General features: G+C 45.3%; 1 long non-coding RNA gene across 1 annotated transcript in view; it reads right to left on the bottom strand.

Moving 5' to 3' along the window:
* The window catches only part of LOC118670522, a 37,978-nt gene extending 17,254 nt beyond the window's left edge, over positions 1 to 20,724 (bottom strand). Inside the window, exon 1 of the long non-coding RNA XR_004972363.1 lies at positions 20,662 to 20,724. This is a non-coding gene — a long non-coding RNA (uncharacterized LOC118670522). The remainder of the gene's footprint in view (positions 1 to 20,661) is intronic.
* Between the last annotated feature and the right edge of the window lie 2,648 nt (positions 20,725 to 23,372).

Below are 23,372 nucleotides of genomic sequence, written 5' to 3'. Positions count from 1 at the left end.
GGATGGGAACTGAGGCTTCCAGCCACAACCACTTCACACAGGGAGCTTTGACATGGATCTTATTATTCAGGAAGTTTCTTTGGTGGGCCAGAGCAGGCCGCCCATCCTCCTAAGTAAGTCCCCCGACTACCCCATACCATGTAATCAAGGGAGGGAAGTATAGGGTGATGCAATGAATTCCAACAGGGTGGGATAGGAACAAGAAAGAAAAACACTCAAAAACCCCCAAATCTTTTCTAAGTCAGTACAGCAACTGGAGGATTTAAAGTGAAATTCCTATCCATGGGACAGTGGCCAAACCAGGAGACAGCATAATTACAGGAGATAAGACTTGGACTGGGATAAATTAGAAACATCGCCCCAACATTACAGATTTGACAGGAAGTAAAGATCACACACACAGTAAAACTTCTGTGATCGGGAGAATACGTCAGGATTTAAAAATGCACACGTGTGAGGAGATATATTCACACAAATTTAAATTTGTACAAATATGAATGCACAGTCAGTAGTTCCATTTAATTCCACAGACATGTAGAATGAGCCTCCTGTGTGCCAGGCACTGAGTTAGGTCCTGGGAATAAGACAGGGTTTCTCAACCTCAGCACTATTGACATTTGGGACTGGTTCAGTTTTTCTTGGGGTCAGAAGAGGAGAGATAGAAACTGTTCTGTGCATTGAAGGGTTTTTACCAACATCTCTGGTCTCTGCCCATTAAATGCCAGTAACACACACACTCTCCCACTGAGACAACAAAACTGTCTACAGAAATTTCTAAGTGTCTCCCGAGTGGGGAGTATAAAATGGTCTCTGAGAACCATTGAAATGGAGCAATAATTAAGGCAGAGTCATCACAGGTCAATGCATGTGCTCTGGGGTCGAACTTTCCATGTTTGGGTCCTGAATCGGCCACTTACTGGCCGTGCAAACTTGGGGAACTTATTAACTATATTTCTAAGCTCAGGATCCTCATCTATGAAGTGGAAATAACAAGAGTGTGCTCGTCCATAAAATAGAAGGGACTCTGTGGAATTGTTATGAGGATTAACGAGATGCTATGTGTCAAATATTTGACACAGTACCTAACCCCAATTAGGAATGCAAATCTTTCCCCAAGGAGTTCAGAGCGTAATGCAAAATAACAGCAAGTACACAATTAATTCTCATAGATTTCACTTGAGTGGTAGTCAATCTCTCTCCCACATTGCCACAATCCCGTTCCACCCCTGATTCATTCATACGGTTTCCCCCTCTCTCCTCCATGCCTGTGACCATGAGTCAGACTAGAGATTGTGCACCAACCCTCAAGTCTCCATCACCCATCTTGCTGCCAAAGTTCATTGCTGAAGATCAACTCTGAAAACCATGTCATTTCCCTTATTTCACTGGCTCTGTATGGCTTTGTCTGGCATTCAAAGTCTTCCACGATTTGGGTTTACTGTGGTTCTCCAGCTTACCTGTTCCTCAAGAATTACTTCAACCCCAACCACCTTCAAAAAATCTTCCCAGATCCTCTCAATGTCTTTCCTCCTCTGCCACAGGCTTCCTTGTGCTTTCATAAATCTACAAGTTAACTCACACGCTCTTCCTTGTTTAAGAGTTCTTCATGCCTGCCTGTGGCCTTCATTAATGTGAGACCTACCAGGAAGTCAAGACCACTCTTTTTTATCATTTCTGTATTCTCAATGCCCAAGCTGCCATTGTAGAGTTATTACACACCACACATAAAAGAAAATAAACTGAACTTGCACAACACAAGGGAAATGGAATCCAGTCAAGAACCATCAGCACAGACACCCTTTGGTTATAGCCAGTGCTTCTTAGCCCATTAGAATTACAAATTAATCATAATCTCTTGAAGAGGACTCCACGCATTGGTATTTTTAAAATTCTTCCAGGTGACTTCAGTGGCACAAAACTGTTGTACAACTGTACATAACGTCTGAGAATAGTTTTCCCACTTGGGATGGCCAAGTTTCATTTGTTGGGCCAAGTCCAACTAATTGACAGTAAGTATCTGCCTGGAGCGTTGCCTTGAGAAGGATGTTGAGGCTCCCTTGGGTCTCAGCAGAAGAGAGAATGGTGATTGATTAGCAATGTCTGCCAAGAGCAAGTAATCAGAGAGCTGCAATAGTCATGCTAATTGATATCTCTGTGATTGATGCATTAGTGAGAAGGAACTGAATGGGCTTAAGGACTATTATTTATATACTAGAGGCCTGATGCACGAAAATTCATGCAAGAAAATTCATGCAAGAGTAGGCCTTCCTTCCCCCGGCTGCTGGCACTAGCTTCCCTCTGTCACCCGGGACCCAGGCTTCCCTCTTCCGGCCGCCAGCAGGCACCCAGGAACAAAGCTGGCTTCCCTCGGGCCCAGGCTTCATCAGGTAGGACATCCAGAATGACGTCTGGAAGATGTCCAGTCTAATTAGCATATTACCCTTTTATTATTATAGATGTGTGTATATGTATATGCGGATATATAAATGATAGTCATATATGTAACACTTACTTATACATTAACATGTACAAAGACATATATATTGATTACATACAGTAATAGCTACTATTTTTAGCTATGTGCTAAACCCTGTGTTAAACCCTGGAGTTATTACTGATGTGGGCTCTGGCCTCTCAGAGTGTGCATAATCTAAAGGAAGGCAGCTATTTATAAAATAATCACATAGATAGATAAATAATCACATAGGTAGAGAAAGAAAAATTAAAGGATGCTCTACCATGCTCCAAAAGGCAAAGAAACCTCAAACCCAGTGACAGGAACAGGGGACAAAGCAGGAACCTGGACCCAGGAAACAGGAGCCAGTAAGACTCTCCATTCCCAAGGCTGCATCAATGGGGCTTCGTGCCAAAGGGCTCTGTGCGGGAATGTGTGCAGACCTGCCTGCCCTTTCCTGAATGAGAGCGGAGTGGCAGAAAGGGCACCGGGCTAGTCTCATGGAGAGGAAAAGCCATCAGCTGCCACCTGAGTTATTACCTTGAAGCACAGGGTGAACCCTACTCTCCACTTCCATCCCCAAAGCAGCAGGCACCAGAGTGACGGACTCCATTCTGGAACATTCTGGAGGTGAGTAGGAAGAAGACTTCGCACAATGACAGAGAGTCATGCCCAGTGTCCATCAGAGCCACTTCCGGGTTGTTGACACTTGGCAAGTTACCTCTGAGTCTTGATCTCTTCATCTGAAAAACGCAGCTGATAAAAATACCCCCCTCTTCCAAGTTTTATAAGAATTATAGAGCCTGCAAGGGCTCAGTATTACCAATCTTATTAATGGGGATACACCATATTAATATACATTAATGGCTGTATTGATCGCCATTCATACTCTAGAAAAGTCTCTAACCACCTCAGACTGAGCAAAATATCCGACTCACCCCACATAATGCCACCCCCCACAAAATCAGAGCGGCCAAGAATTCAATTAAAGGAACTGTATTGAATTCATGTCTAATCAAAACAGAGGGCCTTGGCTTTGGTTACCTCGGGCTTCAAGAGCAGACAGCTCCTCTCCAGCTATCATTCAAGCTTTCTCCCCATTCCTGTTATTTCTTTCCAGAAGCAGAATTAGTTTCTACGCCACTCCGTGCTCAAGCAGTAATAACTACCCAGCATGTCAGCTCTTGGGTTAAAAATTATGGTTTTTCATTTCTGCTCCAAAGAAAACACCATCCAGAAATATGATCACAATATTCCAAAGGAGACGTGTGGTCATTTTTCACAGCGCTGGGATGTGGGTGATACTATCTCCCAATCTGTGTGCCCTGCAGACTCCGCTTTGAAAATAAAGATGGGCTATGATTACAGAAGTCTTCCGGTGGCACTTTGATTTCAGCGGCCAGAGCGTAGCTCATCTTAGCTCTGCTATTAACTTGCTGTGCAACGTTTACTAAGCTACCTCCCCTCTCTGGGCTCCCGTTCTTCACCCCAGAAATGAGAGATTCATTTAGTTGATTACTTAGACGCCTCATTTGAGCAATAAAACTTACACTTTGCTGATGATTTTTTAGTTCTAATTCTCACTACAAACTAAGACACCTGAGTCTCAACAAGATGAAGTCTGGGTTCGAACCCCAATCTGTGTGACAGTATATTGCCCTTAAGATGCTGCCATACTATCTTGAAATGTCTGCTCTTTTCTATTTTATCATTTTTTTAAAAAAAATTTTTTCAAATAAGCCGCTTATCCCAGGCCCCTTCTAGATCTGGACTGTGACCTCGGAACCAGGGCCCAGGTCTGGGAATCCAGATGCTAGTGTTCGTAGCCTCTACCAAGGACCAGGGCTGGGAGTCAGAGTGCCCCAGAGCGATGGGGGTTGGGCTAACTGTGAACCGGTGGGAATCCTCCCTCCCACCCCCCCTACCCCCCCCTCCCCCCCCCACCCCCGCCTCTCTCCGCCCTGTTTCTGTGACAGGCAGCAGTTTCCAGCTAAGTGTGCCCCCCCCACCTCCCCACCCCACCCCCACCCCCACCCCCGCCAGCTACTCACTAGAAGCTACCCAGGCCCTTCTGAGAAAGAGGGTGAGAAGGGCAAGGCCCCTCCCCAGGCCACTTCCTTTCATCGCTTTCCAAAGACTCTCAGGTCATTACAGGGGATTAGGCCTCAGAGTTCAGGGGACCCGGACTGCAAAGCCATCCTTTTTGGCCTTCTCCCCTCCTGGCCTGACCATCTACAACAAAGAGTGGGATGAGGGGCAAGCAGGAGGGGGAGATGATATTTAAGGGGGAAATGCCCATTCTCCACTCAGACAAAAGGTGAAATTAAATGGTTCAGAGGAAGGCCCCTCCCAGTTGCTAAGGGGGCCTCTGTGAAATTAATATACTTCCCTAGACCTACTGAGAGAGCTGCTCCCCTGTAAAGCCCTGTGCAGGGAATGGCAGCCCAGGAACCTGGTGTGAGATTTGCTCAAAGTCAGGAAGAGAAAGGGCTGCTGGACAGAAGTGATCTAAAACCTTTGTCTTTCTCAAGTCACCCAGGGGGCTTCACCCGGGGGCACAGCTACTCAGCGAAGACTCTGCCTCATTCTTCGCAACCTAGAGAATGAGAACGATCATCTGGGAACGTGGATTATAGCTCAGTTACTTGCCCGTAGAATAAGAAACTACTTGGAGGCTGTGTGGCCTTTAGCAAGTTGCTTGACCTCTCTGAGCCCCAGGGTTTGCGTCAGTCTCTCTCTAGTCGGAGTAATGAGACAAGGTATGGAAAGTCATTCACTGGTAACGAGGGTGCTGTTTTCTCCCTCCCTCCCTGCCTTTCTTACTCTTTTCTTTTCTTACTCTTCCTCCCTTTCTTTTCATCTTTCTGTCAATAGAATGCACATTTCAGTACCTGCTCTGGACTGGTGATTTTTTCTAATATTTTCTTTTTTTAATATATATTTTATTGATTTTTTACAGAGAGGAAGGGAAAGGGATAGAGAGTTAGAAACATCGATGAGAGAGAAACATCGATCAGCTGCCTCCTGCACACCCCTTACTGGGGATGTGCCCGCAACCAAGGTACATGCCCTTGACCAGAATCGAATCTGGGACCCTTCAGTCCGCAGGCCGACGCTCTATCCACTGAGCCAAACCAGTTAGGGCTGGACAAGTGATTAGGCCAAGAGCTAAGTTTACCCTCTCTCTGCTTTCTTGTCCAGTGAGGACAAGAGCAATGGAAACTATGCACAGGATGGGGGCCCATAAATACTAAGCGCCTTCGCCCATCACAGGCAGCCATGGCCTACTGTTTCCCAAGTGATTACTCAGGCGACCCCTACATGCTACCAAGGCAGAGTTGGGACCAGCAGTCACGTCTGGTGGTCCTTAGTCCATGTTCTTTCAACATGAACCTGATGGCAGAAAATTAGAAGGTCCTGACTCTTAAAATATGCTATTTAATTCATGCTCCCCTGAGAACTCTTTTTTCCAAAGAAAAAAGAGAGGACGATTTTTTTTTAAGTAAGATCACTTTAGTGATAACACAAGTCTGTGCAAAATTCAGCTTTAAAAATAGCTGCATGGCCCCGTAGACCCAGAGCCAAAAGGTCGCTGGGCGGAGGGACGCTTTGTGAAACCAAACCACACAGGGCCCTGCGGGGGCTGCTCGAATTCCAGCTGAGCCTGTGGGCTGAGACGAATGCTTGAGAACAACGAGATCACATGTGCGCTGACCTTTGCAGGGCGGTGCTGGTGTCTGGAGGGCGGTGTGGGAAGAGCGCTGGGCATGGCAGCAAGCAGGGACCTCTGCCACCGCTGGCCGGGGGACCAGCGCCATCCCGCATCTCACTAAGATGCACATCCCCCACACGTAAGGGACAGAGGGGACCCAGTACACCAGCATGTGAGAAAGTGTTGCGAAAATGCACAGCTGTGCTGTCCAATATGGCAGCCACTAGCCACATGCACCTGCTAAAATGGAAATGAATTATAATTAAATACAATTTCATTTTCTTTTTTTTTAAAATCCTTACCCAAGGATATTTTTCCATTGATTTTTAGAGAGAGTGGAAGAGAGAGGAAAAGACAGAGAGAACTATTTGGGAAGGACGTGTGACCGAGGTACATGCCCTTGACTGGAATGGAACCAGGGACCCGTCAGTCCACAGGCTGACGCTCTACCCACTGAGCCAAACTGGCTATGGCTAAAATGGATTTTATTCTTTAGTCACACTAGCCACCTTTTTTTTTTTTAAGCAATTGAAATTTAATACTGGGAATTGATTTTGGCACTTGCTTTGCATGAGATAAATAGTAAAACAGTAAACAGAAATAGTAAAATACTCATGACATAACCAATAGCCTATATTGTCAGCAATCATAATGGACATAATAGAAAGAAATGGATTACATGCTCACTATAGTTGGAACATCAAGTGGAGCTCTTAGAGCAGGGGTCCTCAAACTACGGCCCGCGGGCCACATGCAAATACAAATATTGTATTTGTTCCCGTGGTTTTTTTTTTACTTCAAAATAAGATATGTGCAGTGTGCATAGGAATTTGTTCATAGTTTTTTTTTAAACTATAGTCCGGCCCTCCAACGGTCTGAAGAACAGTGAACTGGCCCCGTTTAAAAAGTCTGAGGACCCCTGTCTTGGAGAGAAAGCAGGGCAATGTTTTATTTTACTTTCAACACTGGCCACCTTTCAAATGCTCAGTGTTCACACGTGCCTAGTCCCTCCTGTACTGAGCATGAGCGTGTCATCATCGCAGAAGGATCTAGCGGATAACACGTCCCACACTTACTAAACTGCTGCCCCGGGAGGACGGTGCTGGCAGAAAGTTTAAATGTTTGCTTGGTAAACCTCTGTCTTATCTGTTTATGTGGCCATGAGCAGGTGTCTTAGTTATAACTTTCAAACTAGAGTATCAAGGAGGTTATTACCATGAAGGACAGAATAATAGTTATTTCCAGGGGCAGGGGGGGTGGGGACTAGAAGGGACTCAGACAGAGTTCTGGGACCCTGGCCAAGGAGTGTGTGGGCACACACACTCACCAAAAGAACTTAATTTTCCCATTCCTGATGACCATAAGTATGGGCACCATTATCTGCACGTTCCCGGTAAGATTAGTTATGATAGTTAAATTTATTTAATGTGCTTTTGCATATGTGTATTTTCTTTTGCAATACATACGTTAATAAGGTTTTTCTAAATGGATAAATTATGTGGCTGTCCTGCTCAATAAGGCGGCACTGCCTTTAATATTAATACATGAGCTCAGGCTTGCTAAACGAGGATGGGGCTCAGCCCTCAACCCACCTCCTCTCCCTCCACTGCCCTTAATATTGACAGCCCAGCCCACATCTTCTCAGCAGATCCTCCCTGCCAAACTCCCACCAGGACGCTCACGAGAAACCAGCAGAAGGGAGCAGGTAATGGTGCCAGAACTTTTGTAAGGGGCGATTTGACAGTACAGGGATAGGCAAAAGTAGGTTTATAGTTGTAAGTATGCAAAACAGTTTATTTTTAGATTACTTATTTTTGTATTATTTATTATTATTACTAACCTACTTTAGCCCACCCCTCTCCATACCTCCAATTCTTAAACATGCCTGTGCTTTGATACATCTATTGTAATTAGATTTTTACCTTATAAGACATAACTGTACAAAGATTCAGCTGGAAGGGTGTTAATAACAGATTTTCTTAATATTCAGAAAAAAATCATTAGAAATAATTAAATGTCCAAACTAACAAATGGAGCAAGTTCTGATATATCCTCACAGTTCAATACTTAGCAGCTTTTAAAAGTCATTAGATTTGGAAATCCATTCTGTTGGCCTATTATTATTATTAAGAGGAGGATGGCAGATTACCACATGTACTATGACTCCTTTTTGGTCAAGAAAAATTTACATTAAAAACTACCTTTACTAATTTATGAGGTCATTCCCTACTCTAGGAGGTGTAGCTGAATGACCCTGTCCTTAGGTGTGGGCTGGACTTAGTGGCTCACTTCCAAAAACTAGAGTCTAGAAAGAGAGAGCTCGTTAGCACACAATGGAGACACTGTTGATCAAGGATAAGTCCTGTTGGCTGCATGGACCCCTGAAACGATGTGATGAGAGAGGCAGGTCCCCTCTGTGGTATTCGTTCCCAAAACCAATAACCCTAAATCCAATCATGATAAAGACACCAAAGCCAAATCGAGGGACATATAAGCATGTCAAACTCGCAGCCAGCGGGCCGCATGCCTCATTTATTTAACCTGCCAGCCACGAGTTTGACATGCTTGTCGAAATTCCTGACCCATACTCCTCAAGTCTACCATGGCCATGGAAACTAAGAAAAGACTGAGAAGTCATGGGTGAAAGAAGACTAAAGAGACATGACCAGTGTCTGTAGTGTGGCATCCTGGTTTAGATCCTGGAACAGAAAAAGGGCATTGGTGGGGAAACTGTTGAAACCCACATGAAGACTTGAGTCAGTTAATAGTACTTTACTATTTTAATTTCATAGTTTGACAAGTACATCGTGATTATGCAAGACGCTAAACCCTGGAGGAAGTCGGGCTGAATGGGATATAGAAATGTTCCATATTATCTCTCCAACTTTTCTGTAAATCTATAATTATTACAAAATAAAAAGAGTTTTTAAAACTACCTTTGAAGTTGTTCCTAGATAGTATTCTCCTTTGTACTTTTAAAGTTTCACTCTCTAATTTTTCTAGAGTGACTATGCATTGTTTCTGTAATCAATGAGCAGTTCGTTCCCTAATCAGAAGTTAATTGGGAAACTTTCTTCCACGTTTTCAAGTGCTAGGTGAGTGCCAGAAGGAGTCTGTCTGTAGGGTGATTGTAAAAGCAAGTCAGTTCAGTCGTTTTATGAATTGGACAGGTGGCTGCAGCCGAGGGAAGCTGGGCCAATCAGAGCCCATTTCTGATATTTTACAACTGGAGACCTACAAAGCAAGCCTCAGTTGCTCTCCAGTGATGGAAACAAGGACTCTATTGCTATGTCCTTGACCAGGTGGAAGAGCCACACTAAAGTAGGAGATGATGAAGCAGATGGGCAGAGAGAGAGACATGAGAATGGCACATCTGGGTGATGTTCCACTTATCTTTGTCCTGAATATATGCTGTCCTCCCCTTGGTGACATGAGCCATCCCCAAAACTTCCCTGTTGGCCTCAAGTTGTTGGATTTAGTTTCTCTCTCTTGTTATCCAAAGAGTCTGGCCTTGGCTTTTACTCAGGGAAAGTCCCCCACATGATTCCAGCCCCTGGGGAGCCCCCAAAGGCACAATTGCCTGGACTTTAACTGGACCATTCTCAACATGGTTCAGTCTAGGCCCTAGCCATGGTCGGCAAACCGCGGCTCGCGAGCCACATGCAGCTCTTTGGCCCCTTGAGTGTGGCTCTTCCAAAAAAATACCACATTCGGGCGCGCACGTACAGTGCGATTGAAACTTCGTGGCCCATGCGCAGAAGTCGGTATTTTGTGGAAGAGCCACACTCAAGGGGCCAAAGAGCCGCATGTGGCTCGCGAGCCGCGGTTTGCCGAGCCGCAGTTTGCCAACCACTGGTCTAGGGTATAATAAATAATGAGTTGAATTGAACTGAAGTGAAATGAATTGAATTGCATTGAAAAGTTACCTATGAACTCAACACAGGAAGTATTAAATCAATATTATTTGGTTTCTCCCCTAATAATAACAACTAGACTTATCTCTGTATTACCATGAGGATAGGAAACATGAAATGTCCGAGTTAACTCAGTGCCTTACCTAGGACTTGGCATATAGTTGCAACCCAACAAATGAATATATTTTCTCTTCTATCTCCACAGCTTGCTAGAAATATATTGTACCCAATTGCATGGCATGTAAATATCGCCATGTCTTCCCATGGCTTAATAAACTATGATTACAGTTAACATGCTTTGCCGTTACTCTCTATCAGTTGAATATGTAATGTGAGTGTAGTACGCTACTTGCAACCCCATCCCCAGCTGAGGGAATACTGAAGAGTCCAATGGCTCTGTCCATGGAAATTGGTTGGCACAGTAGCTATTTGATTTGTTAAATAGCTACTCTCTCAGTGTGGTGGTGTCTACCATTAGGCAAAATCGGAAATACGTATGTTGGAATCATTGGGAATCCAGTGAGGAAACGAAAGAAAAAGGGAGAGGATGAGTGCATAGATGTCACAGAGGATCAATCCAATACAGATGAGGCAAACATCATTCTTAAATCTCAAGAGAAAATTTTAGGAAAGATCCTTTGTAAAAAATGGAGAACCCACATCTGAGTGCCCCGCCTTCTACATTATATTCTTTTAGCTCCACAGATTCCTTCTACCATCGTCAGTAACGTGCACTGGTCACCTAGTGTGCACTAAGCACTGCTTTCGCATGCAAACTTCTCAACAGCACTATGAGTTACACATTATTATCTCCAGGTTACAGATGAAGACGCTGAGGTGGTGGAAAGGTGAGTAATTTGCCTGTGGTCAAATAGATGGTCAGGTGTGGGCCTGGGATCTGAACCCAGGAGCTACAACATACTCTCAGCCATGTAACTTTAAAAATCTCTGCAGCAATGAATGATTCACCAATCAATATTCCCACAAAACAAGAAGCTCCTAGCGGGCAGAGACAATGTTTGCTATTTTCTTTCTAACACCCAATGTCTCATTCACTGAGTGACTGAGAGACGAGAACTGGGCACTTCATTTTCATACGTTTCTTGTTTCATTTACAAGAAATGTACAGCATTTAATGAGGTCACAACTCCAAGTTTTAAAATAGTCACTGTTCGTCTCTGTTATCTTCAGGTCCTAGCACTGTATCTACAAGTTATTTGATATTTTCTCAAAAGATAGAGACCGAGTAAAGGTGTTTTTCAGTAGTCTTCATGTCAATGATCACACTGGTACTTCAGTTAATACCAAAAAAAAAATGGAGTGAAAGACACAGATGGAGATGAGCCTGGCTAATTGAGCCACATGTGCCCAACGAACTAACACCCAAAGCCAATCCATCATATTTCTCTGCACAAGAAAAAAAAAATGATGTGCCACCAATAATTATATGTCTGCCTGTCTTCCCCTCAAGCTAGACCTTTGTGTTATTATTTTTTTAAATACTGTTGCTCACCTACTTAGGAAAAAAACATAAGATTTGAGACATTGCAATAGGTAGTATATAAAGGTCATTTAAAAATAAAATCAGAGGAAACTAGAATAAATAAAAAGAGTGACAATACTGCAGGACTCTCCGTCTGAACCTAAAAATAAACTTGGTGTGGTCATATCCCCTTCTTCTGATCTTCTTTGGCGCCTGCATATCTCTTGTGGTTCTTACAACCTTCCCTGCAGAGGTGTGGTAGGCGGACTTCTCTGATCTCCTGTAGAAGATCTGCAGGGGTGGCAGTGTGTCTTGTTGGTCTCTGCATTCCCCAGCAGGTAGCAATTGGCCTTGTGTATACCTGCTCCCCAGGAATTGAGGGCTGTTATGGTCTAATTGGCTAGTTTCTACCTTTCTGGAACAGCCTATGGAAGGCAGGGGCTACATACTAAACATCTGTTAGGTCAGATGATTGAGTTGAACCAAATTTCCAAAATGTTGGTGACTGCACTTTGGGCTCCACCCACCTCTGTTCCTTCAAATACTTCAAGAATCTAAGCCCCATCCGCTGCGCACTCCACCGCCGTGGCCATGCATCTGCCGCCAGGCAGCGTTATCTCTAACATGCTCACTGGAGCCATGAAAGGCAGGAATCTTGCTCCTTTTTTACGGTGAAGAGACGGAAACATAAGGGGTTGAATTGTGTCCCCAGAGTCATACAGACACTAGGTGGTGGAACCAGGGTTGGAATAATGACTACATGGATGCAAAACCTGCACAATGTCCTTTTGCCTCATGCCTTCTCTTTCCCAGGCATGCAAACATGCATGTGCATGTACACAAGGCCCCCTATTCGTTTTGTTTTACCTGCAAGAAATATGGGCTCAGAAGACATATGGGCCTAGAGCCGAAGCCAGTCACAGTGTCCTGTGTCCCCTCATTCATTACATTCATTTGGCAGTTATTTATTGGGCACCACATGTGCCTGGAGCTGCGAGAAACTGGCAGTGAGCAAGGCAGGCAGGTTGTGCAAGGAGAGAGGAGGGGTCCACGAGCATTTTTAGTGAAGGGCCAGAAACCAAGTGTTTTTTTTCTTCTCTTTTCTTTTTAAGTTACAGTTAACATACATTAGATTAGTTTCAGGTATAAAACCCCACGATGAGACATTTATGAAGTGATCGCTCCAATAAAGGTAGTACCCATCAGGCACCATACACAGTCACTATAATATTATTGACTATTTTCTCTAGGCTATACTTTACACCCCAGGACTATTCGGTAACTACCAATTTGTACTAGTAAATATTTTAGACTTTACAAGCCAGATGGTCTCTGACACAATTATTTAGCTTCACCATCTCGTGGAGCCAAAGCAGCCACTAACAGTATGTAAACAAGTGGGCGTGGCTGCATTCCAATAAAACTTTATTTACAAGAACCGGCAGGCTTGATTGGACCCACAGCCGTGTGTCAACCTCTGAGATAGAGAATGAACATGGAAATAAATCGAGATAGACAAAAAGTATGGGAACAGAGGTAAGTTCTACGAGGAAAATAAAGCAGTGTGGTAAGATAGAGAATGAGGGGGGAGTTTACGTTGGGTAGCGAGGGAGAAGATGATATTTGAGGTCAGACCAGAATGCTGACGAACCAGCCATGCCAGGATCCTGAGGATCAGCTTCCCAATTAGTAGAAAGAGCGAGAACAACGAGCCAAAAATAAAGTGTGTTTGGACAACAGACAGGCCAGCTTGTTTGAAACAAGAGTGGTAGGAGGTCAAGTCAAAGGGTGGACAGGACCAGATCTGTGGACCTGAAGGGCTCAAGGAGGAGGTGGGATCTTCTAAGTGCAATAGAAAGCATTAAAAGGACTTTCTGCAGCCTCATAGCATGCTTTACTATACAAGTTTGAAATTATTAACTCCGGCCACTTCATGGTGAATCGGCATTAGAGATACAAAAGCTAAAGGAGGAAGAACAGGGAGGTGGCTGGCATCCAGAGGGAGCAGGACAGAGAGTAGCAAGTGGCTGGAGCCCAGCCGGCGTGGCTCAGTGGTTGAGCATCGACCTATGAACCAGGAGGTCAAGGGTCAATTCCCAATCAGGGCACATGCCTGGGTTGAGGGCTCAATCCCCAGTGTGGGGAGTGCAAGAGACAGCTGACCAATGATTCTCTCTCATCATTGATGTTTCTATCTCTCTCTCTCCCTCTCCCTTCCTCTCTGAAATCAATAAAAACATGTTTTTAAAAAAAAGTCCTAGCTGGTTTGGCTCAGTGGATAGAGAGTCAGCCTGTGGACTGAAGAGTCCCAGGTTTGATTCCTGGTCAGGGCACATGCCCATGTTGCAGGCTCAATCCCCAGTGTGGGGCAAGCAGAAGGCAGCCAATCAATGATTCTCTCTCATCATTTATGTTTCTATCCCTCTCTCCCTCTCCTTCCTTTCTCTGGAAATCACTAAAAATATTTTTTTAAAAAAGAAGTGGCTGGATTCCAGAGGGATTCAGAGGTGGCAGAGCCACCAGGAGTGGCTGGAGGATTGCCTGTACAGGTGAAAACATACAGGAATCCAGCTTGTGTTCATTTGGTTTGATGTATTGACATAGAAAAATCACTGGGCGGTAAGCAGGATCTAGGTAGGTCAAAGGGGAGTGGTCAGACAGAAAGCACTAGTGGTTTGGGTGTTCTGAAGGTTGACCTCAGCCAACCTGCAAGGTGGCTCCGCTCCGATCAGTCTGCTGAGAGGCCGCCAGGTAATGCCTATTGTGACATACAGTGTTTTGAAACACGCAAACCAGACAAGTAGGAACTATTCAGATTCCAGTTTCTTATCACCAAAATACCTAGCAGTAAGGAAACAAATATATACGGCCAAGTCCACAGTGGGTTCATTAAGCTTGTGTAATAAAGCCCATCTTATTCATGCTTTTCTGTAATCTTCAATTTTTAGTAAATGTTAGATAGTAAGTGAAAAAAAAAAAGAAAAAGAAAAAAACATGGCCAGCTCGGCGGGGATCGATTTGACCTATTGACAAAAACTCAAACGTTCTAGAACATTCTCCATGAGAACTCCCTCTTTGGGTTCTCAGGGGCTGCATATTTCAAAGATCTTGAAAGTGTCTGGGAGGAGTGTGACTATAAGACATTATTTCCGGGGGAAGACACGGGCCCGGGGACACAGCCTGAGGCTGGCTGAGGAAACAGTCCCCACTTTAACGCTCCAAACGGCCGAAGACCAGAACAATTGTACTGCAAGAACCTTGAAGGCTTTCACGGGGAGAGAGGCATGCTTTCTCCCATTATCACAAGTGCTGTCAGGCACCGAGTAAGAGTTATGTAATAGGAAGCAATACTTTCCGGCCATTTCTCCATCCTCCTGTTATATAAGAATCATGCCAAGATGAAGTGGCCAACGTCTAAGCCGCAGAGATGCAACCCTGTCAAGTAAATTTATAGTTTACACTTCCTTTTCCTTTTTTTAGCAAGTACTCCCTACCCCCTTCGTTGTTGCCCTCCCTCACGCCCTACCAACATGCTAGTTTCCAAACTGGTTTTTTTTCTCGTTAGGTGGGCCTATTCCATTCATGAAAAAAAAAGGGGGAAAGGTTGCTTTCATTCATTTGTTCATTTACTCCTTCAGCCAACCAGTCGACAATTATTTAATAGCCAACCATGGAAGAGATTCTCCAACAAGGTAGGAAGAGAATAAGCCTCACATCATGGGTTTATACCTACCAGCTAGGTGAGCTGGGACGTTATGCCTCCATAAAGTTTATTTAGAAAAATTGTTTAAGAGGAAGGGAAGAAAACTTGGTTTGGTGGGGCATTTAACAAAAGATACACAAATTTCAATCTAGTGGACTTAGGAAGAATTGAAAGATCAGTACAGGAGCCCCAAACAAGTTGAAAGTCCAACCACAAAAAGAAGTCTTGTAAGCAGCTACCGTGAATTTGAACTCTGATATTATAGCAAGTCCTAGGGAAACCATGTGGATTAAAGTCCTACAAGACAGATGACACGCTCACAAGAAAATGGAAGAGTTTCTTGAAGGCTCTGTTTTCGAAGGTGTGGGCAGAATTAGGAGAACCAGAGAAGGGTGGTAGAGGACCCTGGGACTTGCAACCGGGGGGAGCCATTGCCACGTGGAGACCTGAATAGGGCCGGTACCAAAATCGAGTGAGAGTTAAAGCATGAGACAGGGGCCACGCACCTGGAGCTGCAGACTTGGGTGATAGAAAAGAATTTCTGCCAAATGTGGCTAAATACCCTGGCTTCTCTCACCCGCTGGTCCCCTTCCATTGGTAAAACCCAACCAGAAACTAGAGAGCAAGGGAGCCCAGAAAATACATGTCCTTGAATTCAGTCTCTGGAGGCCGAGCAGGTGGAGGATGGAAGACGACCCAACATAAGACCCATGCACCATTTCAGATTTTAGTGAGTCAAGCCTGTTTATCACACTCTTGGTTATGCCCAGCTCCGTACTGGGCACTGCCCACAGTATTCTTAATGGGAAAAGAAAAAGGAGAGTATTTTTTTTCATATTTTCCCATTCCTTGTTTATTTGCTCCTCACAAATACCCTATGAGAAAGGAGGGTAGGGATTATGGTCCCCATGTTACAGATCAAGAACAGAAGGCTCGCACAAATTGGTAGTTACAAAATAGTCAAGGGGATGGGAAGTAGAGCATCGGAAATATAGTCAATAATATGATAGTAACTGTGTATGGTGCCAATGGGGCACTGAAAACATCGAGGAGAACACTAAGCAAAGTATATGCTTGTCTAACCACTGAGCTGTACACTTGAAACTAATACAAAGTAAATTTTAAAATTAAAATTAAAAATCATAAAAAGAAATGAAGGCTCAAGGGGAGAAAAGTCTTGTCCAAGGTAGAGCACCAGCAATGGGGAGAGTTTCATGTCCTGACACCCACATGGCTATCGTCTTATCCATTTACTGATCAACCACCGTGCAGAAATAGGCATTCTGGTGACTCTGTTCATGGATAAAGGAGCGATTCCGGAGAAGGAACAGATGCTCAACTGTCTAACACACTCAGGCCACCCTCCGCCCAGTGATGGTCAAAATGCTTATTCTAGAATGTACATCTGCCTACTTGCCTCCCCTTCCGAATACCCTGCAGTGTGCCCTCGTGCCATATAAGGGCCTCCATGGCTGACCCTCTGCCAACATCTCCACACTCATCCTCCCCAGTGCTCCATGGAGACCTGTATGAAGCCACCCATCACGAGCTACTCAGAGCTGCTTATATCTGACATCTATTTCCTTCCCTCCCCTCCGTTGCATTCACTGCTTCGTTGCATCCACTAAGCACGCATGACTTCTGCTTTGCTTCTTGATAGTATCTGCCTTTTGAGACAGTGGGATTTCATTAACCTTGTTTTATCAAGAAAGAAGAATTTCAAATGAGTCAGTTTTCCAAATTAAACCAACAAATGTCTATTTTAAGTATGAACTCAATATCAAGTGTCTCGCCTCTCTTGGCTTTGTAATTTGAGGACAATAAACAATATTTTAGTCCTGTTCAGTGTCCAAGGGTCATCCTTCATTGCACTGTGACAGCCACAGGAAACAGTGACCCATAAGCACGCTGTCGTCCTTGCACAAAATGCCAGAAGGTGGCCACTTACTGAGTTTTCTCTGCTATTTCCTGGTCATTCTCTGTCAGGGTCTCAAATTTCATGCATTCCCTTCCTCTTCGGACTTCTCATTTTCTGTCTCTAATCTGCTATGTCTATGGAAGCCAGATTATCAAGTTAGAAAGGCTTCTTAAGGGAGAAAATGTAAGTGCTTCACCAAAGGCAGAAAGTACTTGCTTCTCTCTGTCTGCTTCTTGACGTTGCCTTTGACATCTTGGGGGGAGGGGTGCCCATTTCCTCATTCTCAGATGTTTGTCATATGGCCAATGTGGCCAGATAAGTGACCTCTGAAGGAGGAAGGTCTTATCAACGTCCTAGTAAATTACTGGGTGAGGTCCCCTAGCGCCGGCTCATTAAACCGTCCAGACTAATGTCGCATCTGCTCCCACACTCAGGGGCTCTTTCCAGAAGGTTATCCTCTCCCGTTCTGCCTTCTTAGCAAAACTGCGTCATTACAGGGCACACATATGTGGGGGAAGGAGCCATCCTGTCCTCTTGATCAGTGTCATTCTGGCCTCGGAGACTTGCCCAGGTGACTCTCATTGACCAACCTGAAGAAGACATCCTGTACTCACAGTCCCCTCAGGCCAGGTGTCACTGTGATGAAGAATGCATAAGTGTCTTCCCTGGAACCAGCATAATCAGGCCTTCCGTAGAATTATAAAGGGCCTGCTTGCTACAGTAATGAAGGAGTGAGTGAGAAAATCAAATCTCACGACATTCACTGTGTGTCAGATTCTCATTTATCTTCCCAGTCTCCGCTCAAGCTGCACTCTCATCTTTCCTGAACCTCCTCTCCCATCTACAAGATGTTTCCTCCCAGTTGCCCCGGCTGTTATCTGCAAACCCAACAAAACCAGTGTGATGCTTCATCACACTCCTGGATTGACTAGTCTGACTCCCCCACCAGGCTCTGAGCCTCTGGGAGGTAAGATTGGATCTCATTGGCCATTGCGTTCCCAGAGCCAGCACAGTGCCAACATCCAGAAGCTGTTTCCTTCATGTGCAAGGGCTGGGATGGAGCATGCTTTTACCAAACCTCAGCGGCTCCCTTGTTTCATTATTTTTTCCTTGGTCCAAGTCAGCCTGGGTCCGTAGTCTTCGTCCTGCCTCACATCACAGAATCGGACAACTTTGAGCTTGTGGCATTCAGGACTCAAGTAATTTGGGTTCTAAGATAGGGTCATCATGCAACAGTTTTACTTAAATCTCTCTTTTTCATCTTTTATAAAAGACTGGATGTGTTTGTTAAAATTGCTGGCATGCGTTTTTGCTAAAGAAGGTGGCTCTGTGGAGGACCCTGGCTGCTGGGACCGGACAGGGGCTGCTTACACAACCTGCCCTGGACTGGCCGGTCAAAAACATGTTTGTCTTTGGACTAGTGATGCTATTTCTGGGGTGTATCTCAAGGATATAACCACATAAATGTGCATGGATGTTCACCATAGAATTATAAACATATATTAACAAAAATCTGGAAACAGCTTAAGGACCAACAATAATCAAAGAATGTGTGATTCATCCATAGACTGGGATACTTGGCATCCATTGAAATTCATGTTTTCATTTAGCATCATGAGAAAATGCTCATACCGTAAGGTGGTCAATGCATATTACATTGCATATTCATGAAAGGATAGTATGTACACACACACACACAGTACTCCCTCAATTCTAGATGGTAGCAATTTAAGACTCACTATCCATTTAGTATCAAATTTGGGTGCTGATAAACACTATAATATAAATAATAGCATAATATCAGTTGTAAAATGTGTCTCAGTTCAGAAGAATTAAAATGTAAGGGAAAACCCAACTTTGTTAGAAGAAGGGAAATATAGCCACATGACTTCAGATTTAGAAAAATAACATATTTAAGCATACGTTAATCAATAATACAAGGAAATATTTGAAAACGGTAATGATGGTTGTCTCTGAATTTTTCTACACTACAAAATTTTACGAATGGTAACTATCTCTTCTCTAAGGTTCTCAGATCCTGGTAAAGGAAGTCAGAAGCATAAACCAATGTTAGGAAGAATTGCAAGTACGTGACAGTGTCTGTCTGCAGGGTTCAAAGAGCTGACAGCAGTCAATTCTATGGGAAGTAATGAGGTAGCGAAGAAAGTCTCGTCCAGGGGTGATGTTTGAGGTGAATCTTTGAAGGGAAGCAGAGGTAGATGGGCAGCCAGTTGAGGGAAGGGCATTACACACGGAGGGAACAGCATGAACAGAGACATAGCTTTTTGTGGGAATCACAGATGTTCTAGGGTTTGTTCACTGATCACATGAATACCCATGTTGGGTGGTTAACTTTTGCAGGACTTGAAAGATCTTCTTCCCTACCACACAAAGGTATTTCAAGATTTAGGTGCCATGAAACCAAAAATTCAAATAACTACAACAGTTCACAGTACACACAAAACAACTGTGAAATTAATGAAGAATTGTAGCTCGTGATTCAATGCTCTTCCAATCACCACTGTCTTTGTGTCCTCTGTGTTTAAGAAAATCTTTCCTGGATGGTTAACATTGGTTACTCTACTTCACTGTCGAAGAGTTAGATTTGAATGCCCAAGAGACTTAAAATTTTAGAGAGCCGGAAACAAAGAACTGAACTTTTATTTCATCTCTGCTGTTTACCAGCTTTGTGACCTCAGACAAATGGCTTTAATTCTTGGAACCTTGGGGGGGGGGGGGGGATTTTGTATGTAAAGTAAAAATAATTATATCTCCCCTGAACTTATAGAATTGAGGGGCTCATATTAGCTATTAATTGTTTAAGCATTTGTGACACCTAAAATTCTGTACAGCTACAAGAGATGATCACTTTATGAATCATGGGGAAAACTAAAAAGAATCAGTCATTTGCCCAAAGGTGCAAGGAATGGCAAAGTGAGATGCGTGATCCAAGTCCTCATCTCTGTCCATAATAACATACTTTCACTTGGAGCCCTTTGTCGGGGTGGAAAGCGGGGGTGAGGGGGGAAGGTCTGTACAGAGGAGAGGCTCTGAATCTCTCCGTTTTGCCCAATCTCATCACTTTTCCCCTCATTTGTCCTCCTCTCCCGTTGACTTCTCAAAGAGCCACACAACCAAGTGGTCACAAAGCCATGCGTGAATGCCACTGCTATCCCGGATAACAGCCACCAGACCCCTGTATTGGGAAAACAGCCGAACCAGGCTTGGGAGGCCACAGCCAGCGCAGGTGCACATGGCCCATCCACCCTTCATCATGATTAACTCCTCCTTCGCGGGCCAAGACGTGAGCATCCATCTTTTTGGGTTCTTCAACTGTTAGTGCCCCGGACTCTTCTCAGGCCATATATCATGGCACTGGAGGCAGGGGGTGCAGACAAAGGTGGTCACTTGTGTTGATGTCATGTCAAGAGGGTGATTAATGAAAGTCACACATGGCCATCCGGCTTCTGACTTACCTAAGCTCATGAAAGACGCTGACTTCACTGTTTTTCATGGCCATCCTTCCCACCGCTGCCTGCAGTAACAGCCTCAGCTTGGGGAGTCTCACTTTGAAAAGGAGAAAGAGAAAGCACACCGGTGTCTTAAACAGGGCTGCAGACTCCACTTTTGATTCTCTGATTACTGCCGCTTTTGTGGAAGTTGAAATGTATTCACTCAGTCAACAAATATGTATGCAGACCTCCTCTGGGTGTTGGGACACATCAGTAAGCAAAACAGAGAAAATAATTCTTACCCTGGTGAAGTTTGCATTGTTGTAATGGAAGAGAATTGTTTATAAGTGCTGGGGGCGGGGGGAAGAGCAGAGAATGGGAGTTGTGTACAAGGGTCAGGGGTTCGTTGCAATTTTAATTAGAGAGTCAAAGTAAGCCTTGGTGATAATGTGATGTTTGAGCAAAACTTAGTAGAGATAAGGGGGTTAACCAAATAGCGTGAGGGAAGAGCGCTCTAAGGACCAGGAGCAGCCACTACGAAAGTCCACGGAAGCGAGTCTGACTTTCTCGAAGGACAGCAACGAAGCAAGTGAGGCTGGGGAGGCGCACGTGTGAGGTCAATAGAGTAGCAATGAGGTCAGAGAGGAAAGAGGGGCCCGGTCACATAGAGCTTGCAGGACATTATAGGGACACCAGCCCTTTCTCTACATGAAGGTTTTGATCTAATTTATGCTTTAAAAGTGACACCCCATTTGAACATAGACAATGGGTTGTCACAGATAGGCAGGGAGACAACTCCAGAAGCTACAACAGGAATCCAGGTGAGAAGTGAAGGTGGCTGGGACCCGAATGTTCTCAGTGGAGGGCTGAGAAAGGGCCCCTTCCTTGATATGCCATATCTCATGGAATCGAAGATGCGTGTTGGTGGAATACAATCCTAACATGGAGATATTCAACGGTGACATCATCTCTATCCTGGCACCTAGGACATAAGGGATTCTTAAGTTGAATACAGGGGTTCTGGCAGATTAGAAGTGGGGACAAGAGTAAAGGGGGGTCAGGGATGTCTCTGGGGCCTGAACGATGGGAAGGATGGCGCTGTCCCAGCTGAGGTGAGGAGGACCACAGGGGGAGCAGGCTGGGAGGCGGGGAAGGTGCGGACCAGGAGTACAGCTTGGGATATGTTAAGGTGAGACGTCTATTAAGGCTACAAGAGAGGATGCCCTGTTGACAGTGGAATATACAAGTTCAGGAGAGAGGTTTAGAGTAAAGATATGCATTGAGAGCCCAGGGATATAAAGAATCATTGAAGCCAGAAGACTGAATGAGCTCCCCAGGGGAAGGCGTGCAGGCAGAGAAAGGGGGTCCCAAGTATGAGGGCCCAGGCCTGCCGATGGAAGAGGTCTGGGCAGACAGAGGAAACCAGCCCAGGAGACTGGGGAGAAGTAACCAGTGAGATAAGGAGAGAGCTGAAATGACCCTGAGTTCTGGATTGGTTTGGAGATGGGGAAGTAACCTACTTAAATGCTCCTAAAATAGATACACAGAATGACTCAAGGGGGCTCAGTTGACCAGAGGTGAACAGAATGTGATTACGGCAGCAAAGGGATGCTAAGGGGTGAATAGAATGAGAGCCGGGAAGAAAAGATAAGGGACCACGAAAGAGATCACCCTACTTATTTCATGTGTTTCTCCACAAGCCACCTTCTGCTGGGGAAATTTAAGGGGGTTTGTGAGAAATCAGCTTGTGTGCACTGAATATGTCTAACCTTGCAAAGCCCTTTCACCTTCCAGCCTGATGTTCTCCCCAGCCATTATCCGGGGGCGTGGACTATGTCACGTTCGCCCACGGGCTCCTCCTCGCCATGGACACGCATTGGCAGCGCTGGGAGCCAGCATTCCAGCACCAGGTCTAGACAGTGACCTCAACACACGTGACCCCAACCCTCTCTTTCAGCCTGAAGCCAGTCCAGACGCAAGACTCAGCACCCCACTCACTAACTTCTCAGACACCCTGTTTCTAAATCCACCAAATGCAGAGAAGAAACGCAGAACCCGCCAGCAGCCAGCAGCCATGCCAGCCAGCACCACACCTTCGGTGCCACATCGGGGCCACGCAGCCACAGAACTCACTCATCCTTCCGAGCTGGGGGGGGGTCGGAGTCACCCCACTGTGGCCACAGCCCACCTGTGCGGCCCACCTGTGCCGTGCCTGTCGGGGTTAAGCTACAGGCCGTGCGGGGAGGCGAGGCGAGCGCAGTTGTCAGCCTGGTCTTGGATGAGAAAGCAAAGGCTCCAGGGGTCGGCGTGGTTCCCCGGGGGCACAGCCAGGAGGTGGCTGGGCTGGAACGCAAGCCCCGTCTCAGATGTTCGCAGCCAGCAGTGGTCGGTGCTCAGAGGAAGCTCCAAACAGATACACAGCGAAGGGCCTGCCTCCAAACAGCAGCCAGCAGACAGCTGAGGGCCAGGAAACAGCTGGGAGGGACCGGCTCTGAGCAGCGAGGGGGCAGGCGCTGGGGACAGTCCCTCAGGGGAGCCCAAACCCCGGGCTGCTGTCAAGAGTGGAGCCAAGGAAACTGCTCAGCACCTACAGGGCAGGCAGAGCAGAGAGAAGCCAGCGGGCCTGGGTGTCAGGGAGTCATTGCCCAGCACAGGGGTCGCTGCCCAGGGCATGTTTAAAAGCATCAGTTTTAAACCACAAAGTCCCAGCAAACCAGGTTGAGCGGGAGTCCTGG

The sequence above is a fragment of the Myotis myotis genome, unplaced genomic scaffold (genome assembly GCF_014108235.1).
Source record: "Myotis myotis isolate mMyoMyo1 unplaced genomic scaffold, mMyoMyo1.p scaffold_m19_p_16, whole genome shotgun sequence".
Lineage (NCBI taxonomy): Eukaryota > Metazoa > Chordata > Mammalia > Chiroptera > Vespertilionidae > Myotis > Myotis myotis.
The sequence above is the reverse complement of the archived record's forward strand: the minus strand, read 5'-3'. Positions and strand labels throughout refer to the sequence as shown.